Genomic DNA, 9030 nt, shown 5'->3' with positions numbered 1-9030 from the left:
TGCTTGTGATAGAGACCACCTGGGAGTTCCGTAATGCGGTGTGGCTTGTCTGCTTCCCTGGTTCTTGCATCGTTTGTGCGGCAATTGAACTGCCGAATAGGCCTTCCGAAGAGTGGAGTCCTGAAAGTAAGAGAAAAATAAAAAATCGGCAGCCCCTGGTGCGGTTTAAGCCGTGTTTCGGGCGTGCCATGATGGTGCCCCTGCCCCTGTACCCATGGTATTTCTAGAGCGTCGTTATGTACGCGAAGTACTGGTATCGCATTTTTGCGAGGGCTGGGATTGGGGCCGCATTGCTACGCCTGCTCGGCTCGTGCCAGGTGGTCTTGTTGTAGGTTACTCCGGGCGCGCTTGACGGTGTCCGGTCGTTTAATGGCCGGACTGGAGAACTGCCTGGAGAGGCTGCTTTGTACTTCTGCTGCAAGGGTCGCCGTGTGCTCCTCCGTTCGGAGGGAGCGTTCGGTGTTCCCATTGACCGTAACTACTCCTCGAGGGCCTGGCATTTTGAGCTTAAGGTATGCGTAGTGCGGTACCGCATTGAACTTGGCGAATGCGGTTCACCCGAGCAGTGCGTGATAGCCACTGCGGAATGGGACTATGTCAAAGATTAAATCCTCGCTTCAGAAATTATCCGGAGATCCGAAGACCACTTAAAGTGTGACTGAGCCTGCACAGTTTGCCTCTACACCTGGTATTACACCTTTAAAGGTCGTTTTGGTGGGCTTAATCCTCGAGGGATCTATGCCCATTTTCCGCACTGTATCCTGGTAAAGCAGGTTCAGACTGCTGCCGCCGTCCATAATGACTCTAGTGAGATGAAATCCATCAATAATTGGGTCTAGAACCAATGCGGCGAATCCGCCATGACGGATGCTAGTGGGATGGTCCCTTCGATCAAAGGTGATCGGGCAGGAGGACCATGGGTTGAACTTTGGGGCGACTGGCTCTACCGCGTATACGTCCCTTAACGTGCGCTTCCACTCCCTTTTGGGGACGTGGGTTGCGTATATCATGTTCACCGTCTGCACTTGTGGGGGAAAACCCTTCTGTCCATTGTTGTTCGGCGGCCGGGGCTCCTCGTCGTCATCTCTATGCAGCCCCTTGTCTTCATTTTCGGCATTTAACTTGCCTGCCTGCTTGAACACCCAACAATCCCTGTTGGTGTGATTGCGGGCTTTTCGGGGGTGCCATGTATCTGGCACAAGCGGTCGAGTATTCGGTCCAAACTGGATAGTCCCCTAGGATTCCTTTTGAATGGCTTTTTCCGCTGACCGGATTTAGAGCCTCTGAATCTGGCATTAACTGTCGTATCCTCAGCATTGTCGCCGTTAATGTGGCGCTTTTGCTTGTTGCGACGCGACCTGCCACTACTGTCTCTGGTATCCGAATTACCAGGGTTCTTGGTCATATTGTTGCTACGAGCAAACCAGCTGTCTTCTCCCGTGCAAAAGCGGGTCATGAGTGTCGTGAGTGCTGCCATAGACTTCGGCTTTTCCTGTCCAAGGTGCCGGGCAAGCCACTCATCACGGATATTGTGCTTGAAGGCTGCTAGGGCCTCAGCGTCCGGACAGTCGACTATTTGATTTTTCTTTGTTAGGAACCATGTCCGGAATTGCCTGGCCGATTCCTCTGGCTGCTGAATTACGTGACTTAGGTCATCGACGTCTGGGGGTCGCACATAAGTGCCCTGGAAATTGTCGAGGAATGCGGCTTCCAAGTCCTCCCAATAACTAATTGACCCTGTTGGCAAGCTATTAAGCCAATGCCGAGCTGGTCCTTTAAGCTTGAGTGGGAGGTATTTGATGGCGTGGAAATCATCGCCGTGGGCCATGTGGATATGAAGGAGATAATCCTCGATCCATACCGCAGGATCTGTTGTGCCATCATATGATTTGATGTTTACGGGTTTGAAACCCTCGGGGATTTGATGATCCATTATTTCGTCTGTGAAGCATAGTGGGTGTGCGGCACCTCTGTACTGGGCTATATCACGACGTAGCTCCAATGAGCTTTGTCTACTATGTTCGGCCCTGCCGAATTTGTGGCCGGCGTGACGGTTACCGTCTCGAGCCGTGTGGTGCCCACGCGATCCATAGATCGATCATGTTTGCCTTGCCTTGTCCTCCAACATATCTCGTAGGTCCGGCGCATATTCCCGTGCCTTGGTATGGGGTACGGCTTGAGTGGAGGGCCAAGAGGCCTCTCTGTCGCGGCCACGAGGTGGCCGGTCAGCCGCATCAAGTGCTTCCTCCTCTAATCGGGGTAGCAACCTACGCTTTGGGTAGCTCTTGGAGGGGCGTTCGAGTTTATGCTCTTCGGCCGCAAGGACTTCAGTCCATCTGTCGACTAGCAAATCTTGATCAGCTCTAAGTTGTTGCTGTTTTTTCTTGAGGCTTCTTGCCATGGCCATAAGCCTGCGTTGAAAACGCTCTTGCTCGACGGGATCCTCTGGCACGACGAATTCGTTGTCGTCGAGGCTTGCCTCGTCTTCGGAGGGAGGCATATAATTAACGTCCCCGACCTCTCTGTCTGCCGCTCTCTCATGAGGGCTGGTTTCTCCATCCTCATGTGCTAAATCTTGCTGGAGGGGGTTTTCTTCAGCACTTTCCGGAGTATTATTATCTCCCGTACTGGAATCACCGTATTTGTTTTGGCGGGATTTTGAGCGGCGTCGTTGACGCCGGCGCTTAGGCTGTTTCTTGGAGGGGTCATCCTCCGCTGTTCCATCGCCATCTCCTTCCTTTGGGGTGTCCACCATGTAACGCCCCGAGACCGATGTGCCAGGTGTCGTGCAGTTATTCGCTGTTGTTGCCTTGTCATTGCTTGCATGTCATGCATTGCATATTATGTCATCATGTGCATTGCATTTGCATACGTGTTCGTCTCATGCATTCGAGCTTTTTCCCCGTTGTCCGTTTTGCAATCCAGCGCATCGTTCTCCTCCGGTGGTCATTTCTACCTTTCTTTCATGTGTGGGGATTAAACATTTCCGAATTGGACCGAGACTTGCCAAGCGGCCTTGGTTTACTACCGGTAGACCGCCTGTCAAGTTTCGTATCATTTGGACTTCGTTTGACACTCCAACGGTTAACCGAGGGACCAAAAAGGCCTCGTGTGTGTTGCAGCCCAACACCCCTCCAATTTGGCCCAAAACCCACCAAACTCTGCTCCATGTCCTAGAGCGTTCGATCACGATCGCGTGGCCGAAAACCGCACCTCATTTGGACTCTCCTAGCTCCCTCTACCTATAAATATGTGGCTCTCCCCGATTTTTCGCGCAGTCCAACCCTAGATCCAACTCCCTCCGCGCCGCCGGACATGTCCGCCCGCCGGCGGACGCGTCCATCTCGCCGGCCACCTCACTCCAGCCAACCCCGCGCCGCCACATCACCGCCTCCGCCGCCTCAGCCAACCCCGCGCCGCCACCTCAGCCGCGCCGACCCTCCTCTCTCTCCTCCCCGCCGCCAGGCCCGCCAGGCCCGCAGCCGGCCCGCGCCTCGCCGCTCCGGGCCGCGCGCTTCCCTCCGCCGCCTGGGCGCCCGAGCCGCCGCCCGCGCCCGCGCGCCTTCGCCGCCGGCCGCCGCGCCCCGCCACCTCGCACCTCGCCGCGCCGCCCCGCCTCGCCTACCTCCCGCGCCGCCGCCGCCATGGCCCCGCCGCCGCCGCCAAGCGCCCGCAGCACGCCTCCTCGTCGGAGCCTCCCTGCCGCCTCCTCTCGCCGCTGCAAGCTCCGGCAGCCGCGCCGGCGTGCGCCGCCCCGTCTTCGACCTCGCCGGAGTTCGTCCCTCGCCGGCCGGACCCGGAGAAGAAGGTGGACGAGATCCACCACTCCCTTCATCCAAACGCGCCCGCGCCCGAACCAGATCCCTCCGTCCCGCACCGCTTCATCCCGGGTTGATTTTTCTCGGAGAGGTTGAAATTCTACTAAGTCCCCGAAATTCCCAGATCCATATGCCCTTATTCGCGGCTCCGTAACTTTGCATTCGTAGCTCCGATTCATTCATATAGCATATCAAAATGTTCATCTCAGAGAGTACATCATTTCATTCCATTGCATAATTTTCATTTGAGTTCATCTTGATGCCTGAAATGCTGTTAGAAGAGGGCTACTTGAGTTAATTGTTAGATCTGTTACTCCGTTTAGCACTTTTGTCATTTTTGCCATGATTAATGTGTGCATGCTATGCCCGTGAGTTCTTCATATGTTTTGTTAAGGGTTTTGTCATCTATCCAGAGGTGCAACCCGTGTATTTTTAGGATGTGTGTCGTGCCTTGTGCAAGGTTGCAAAGTGGTGTACTTGCTAATTCTGTTTTCAGGGACTTAGTGATTTCACTAGGTCCTGGGATTGTTTAGTTCACGATGCCATATGTTCATGTTGTTTCCTAGTGATCCGTGCCTCTTTTGAGGATGATCAGTAAGGGAGTTTTGTTAATATTGTAGTGTTCTATCCATCCATGTCTTTGTTTGCAATTATGGAGCACCCTAGCTTGAGTCAATCGAGCTCTACTTTTGCTTCGTTGCGAATCTGGGCAGATCGTCAACTTGTTTGCGATTTTGCCGATGTTATTGTAGTTGATCCGTGCATGCTATGCCATTGTTCTTGCCATGTCTAACTTGTATTTTGTGCCTTATTTATGGTTGTATGCTTGTCTTGCCATGACTTGCACCGTGGTGAGTGCATCGAGCTCGTAAACATGCCTTCGTGAGTTATGTTTCAGCATGTCCCAGTTTTCACCGAGTCTGAAAACTGATTATGTTTTTGCTATGTTCGTGTGCTTGTTAGTATATTTTTGTGATCCCTTTTGGCTCAAGGTCACTAAGGGACTTTTGTTAAGCTTGTTGAGTAGCTCCATGCCATGTCTTTCTTTGTCATGTTCAGGTCCTGTAGCATGTTGTTTTGTTGCTCCGAAGAGGGCTATATGATCTGAAATTCCAGACAAGTGTTAATTTCACTAAGTCTGAGATCTGTTTTACCATTTGCGTTTTTGCCATCCTCGTTTGAACCTCCTAATGGATGAATTGGCCGTAGCTCATTGCTAGCCTTTTGTTAAGCATCTTTAATGCTTCCCTGCCATGTATTTTGTTGTCATGTTTGGTGGCTTTAGCATGTTCATTTCGTTGCATTTAGATGCCTACTTGCTGTAAATCGCAGACTGGTGTCATTTTTGAAACGCTTGCCATTTCCAAACCGTAACTCCGATTCCGGCGTTCTTTATATCGTTTTCAATCGATTTCATCTCATCTTTCCAGTGGCACCCTTGGAATTCCAAGTTGAGGCCAGGTTCTTTCATCTCTTGTCAAATCATGTATATACATCGCATACCGCATCCCGCATATCATATCATGTTCATGTGTTGGTTGTTTACTATGTTGTGTGCTTCTTTTCCGGTGTTGCTTCTTTGGGTTGGTTCCGATAACGTCGTGTTGTGAGGATTCGCTCGACTACGTCTGTTTGTCTTCGTCATGGACGCGTTCTTCTTCCTTGCGGGATTTCAGGCAAGATGATCATACCCTCGAAATCACTACTATCTTTGCTATGCTAGTTTGCTCGCTCTTTTGCTATGCCATTGTTACGATGCCTACCACTTGCTTGCAAGCCTCCCAAATTGCCATGTCACACCTCTAACCCACCTTGTCCTAGCAAACCATTGATTGGCTATGTTACCGCTTTGCTCAGCCCCCTCTTATAGCGTTGCTAGTTGCAGGTGAAGATTGGAGACCGTTCCTTGTTGGAACATCTTTTATTTACTTGTTGGGATATCATTATATTATCTTGCTATCTTAATGCATATATATACTTGGTTAAGGGTGGAAGGCTTGGCCTTATGCCTGGTGTTTTGTTCCACTCTTGCCGCCCTAGTTTCCGTCATATCGGTGTTATGTTCCCGGATTTTGCGTCCCTTAAGCGGTTGGGCTATAATGGGAACCCCTTGACAGTTCGCCTTAAGTAAAGCTCTTCCAGCAATGCCCAACATTGGTTTTACCATTCGCCACCTAGCCTTTTCTTTCCCTTGGGTCGGCCAGCCCGAGGGTCATCTTTATTTTACCCCCCCCCCCTGGGGCCACTGCTCCTCTGAGTGTTGGTCCGAACTGAGATGCCTGCGGGGCCACCTCGGGGAAACTTGAGGGTTGGTTTTACTCATAGCTAGTCTCATCTGAGTGTGCCCTGAGAAAGAGATATGTGCAGCTCCTATTGGGATTTGTCGGCACATTCGGGCGGTGTTGCTGGTTTAGTTTTACCCTGTCGAAATGTCTTGTTGTACCGGGATACCGAGTCTGATCGGAATGTCTCGGGTGGAGGTCTATTCCTTCGTTGACCGTGAGAGCTTGTCATGGGCTAAGTTGGGACATCCCTGCAGGGATTTGAACTTTCGAAAGCCGTGTCCGCGGTTATGGGCAGATGGGAATTTGTTAATGTCTGGTTGTAGATAACTTGAACCTTAACTTAATTAAAATGAATCAACCGCGTGTGTAACCGTGATGGTCTCTTTCCGGCGGGATCCGAGAAGTGAACACGGTTGTTGGAGTTACACTTGACGTAGGTTGTTATAGGATCACTTCTTGATCATACTTTTATCGACCGTGCTTTGCCTTCTGTTCTCGCTCTCATTTGCGTATGTTAGCCACCATATATGCTAGTCGCTTATTGCAGCTCCACCTCATACATTTACCTTACCCATAAGCTTAAATAGTCTTGATCGTGAGGGTGCGAGATTGCTGAGTCCCCGTGGCTCACAGATACTTCCAAAACCAGCTTGCAGGTGCCGATGAGTCCGTGCAAATGACGCAACCAAGCCCAGGAGGAGCTCGTTGAAGATCTTGTCATTTGTGTTGTTCCGTTCTAGTTGATCAGTAGTGGAGCCTAGTTGGGGTCGATCGGGGACCTTTGTCGCATTTGGGGTTCTTCTTTTATTTTGGTTCCGTAGTCGGACCCTGATTGTATTTTGATGATGTAATGCTTTATTCATGTAATTTTGTGAAGTGGCGATTGTAAGCCAACTATGTAACTTCTTCCCCTATTTTATTACGTGGGTTGTGTGAAGATTACCTCACTTGCGACATTGCTTTCAATGCGGTTATGCCTCTAAGTCGTGCTTCGACACGTGGGAGATATAGCCGCATCGAGGGCATTACACACCATGTATATGTCATATGACGAGGTGGCTTTCCAGGGCCTGATAGGCGCTGGTTCTTCATCGTCTCCTTCATCGGTGTCCATACCGTCGATGTCTTCGGAGTCGAAGTCGAGCATGTCGGTTAAGTCGTCGATAGTGGCTACAAAGTGGGTGGTGGGTGGGCTTTGAATTTCTTCATCGTCCGAATCCCAACCTTGCTGACCGTAGTCCGGCCAGGGCTCTCCTGATAAAGAGAGAGACTTCAGTGTCTTGAGAATATCGCCGAAAGGCGAGTGCTGAAAGATGTCCGCGGTAGTAAACTCCATGATCGGCGCCCAATCGGATTCGATCGGCAGGGGCGCGGAGGGTTCGGAGTCCGGAGAGGAGTCCGGCTCCTTGGAGTCACAAGTCTCGCAAAGTGCGGGGCTGGTGTTCGGCTCGATCGCCATTGGGATCGCAGCCCCCGAGGCGGCGTCCAACCACCCATCCTTGATCGGCGCATTTGGCTCTGAATTAAGGGTCGAAGCCGATGAGGGTGCGGCCTCCAGGGCACTATTCGGCGGCAGAGCTAGATCATGATCATCGTGACAGTGCGGCGCGTTCGGCAGTGGCTTGAATTCGTCGAAGATCAAGTCCCCGCGGATGTCAGCTGTGTAGTTTAAGCTTCTAAATCTGACCTGATGGCCAGGGGCATAGCTTTCGATCTGCTTCAGATGGCCAAGTGAATTGGCCCGAAGTGCGAAGCCGCCGAAGACGAAGATCTGTCCGGGGAGGAAGGTCTCACCCTGGACTGCATCGCCATTGATGACCGTAGGAGCCATCAAGCCTGACGGCGACGACACAGTGGAACTCTCAATGAAAGCACCAATGTCGGTGTCAAAGCCGGCGGATCTCGGGTAGGGGGTCCCGAACTGTGCGTCTAGGCCGGATGGTAACATGAGGCAAGGGACACGAAGTTTTACCCAGGTTCGGGCCCTCTCGATGGAGGTAAAACCCTATGTCTTGCTTGATTAATATTGATGATATGGGTAGTACAAGAGTAGATCTACCACGAGATCGGAGAGGCTAAACCCTAGAAGCTAGCCTATGGTATGATTGTTGTTGGGTATGTTGTCCTACGGACTAAAACCCTCCGGTTTATATAGACACCGGAGAGGGTTAGGGTTACACAAAGTCAGTTACAATGGTAGGAGATCTACATATCCGTATCGCCAAGCTTGCCTTCCATGCCAAGGAAAGTCCCTTCCGGACACGGGACGAAGTCTTCAATCTCGTATCTTCATAGTCCAGGAGTCTGGCTGAAGGTATAGTCCGGCTATCCGAATACCCCCTAATCCAGGACTCCCTCACCTAGCGACCATCATGACGGTTGTTCTAGCCTGGCTTAAAGCAGTCCAGCTTGGTTAACAAGATGACCCGTCAGCACAACGCCTGTTGGCCCTACTGGCAACAACCCAGGATGCTCAAGATTGGTATCATCTGCATGACGGCATCATCCGACAACATGGCCGGGTGTGGCCTGGTGACAATGTGCCCCTTCGAAAGCAAGTGCTGGATATTCCTGAAGCTGCAACCGTATGTGCAGCGCTCGGTGACCACTTGTGCCAACCAGAAGCTGCCCTTCAAGTACTTTGGGTCGTGCGATACTTCAGTGCGTGGGAGCCGTGGCCTACAAGCTCCAGCTGCCGGACTCCAGCATCGTTCACCCGATGTTTCACGTCTCCTAGCTTCATCAAGCCCTGCCTCCAACGGTGCACGTCCTCGAGCAACTTTCGGCAGCAGCAACGGCAAGTCCAGTCCCCAAGGAGGTCCTGGAGCACCGAGTCGTCTAGTGCGGGGGCACAAGCGCGCCGCAAGTCCGAGTTCGTTGAACAGACCAACCATCGAAATTGGCGACCTCGGAGGACATCGCCGAGC

This window comes from Triticum aestivum, chromosome 7A (genome assembly GCF_018294505.1).
Source record: "Triticum aestivum cultivar Chinese Spring chromosome 7A, IWGSC CS RefSeq v2.1, whole genome shotgun sequence".
NCBI lineage: Eukaryota > Viridiplantae > Streptophyta > Magnoliopsida > Poales > Poaceae > Triticum > Triticum aestivum.
Note: the sequence above shows the minus strand (reverse complement) of the source record.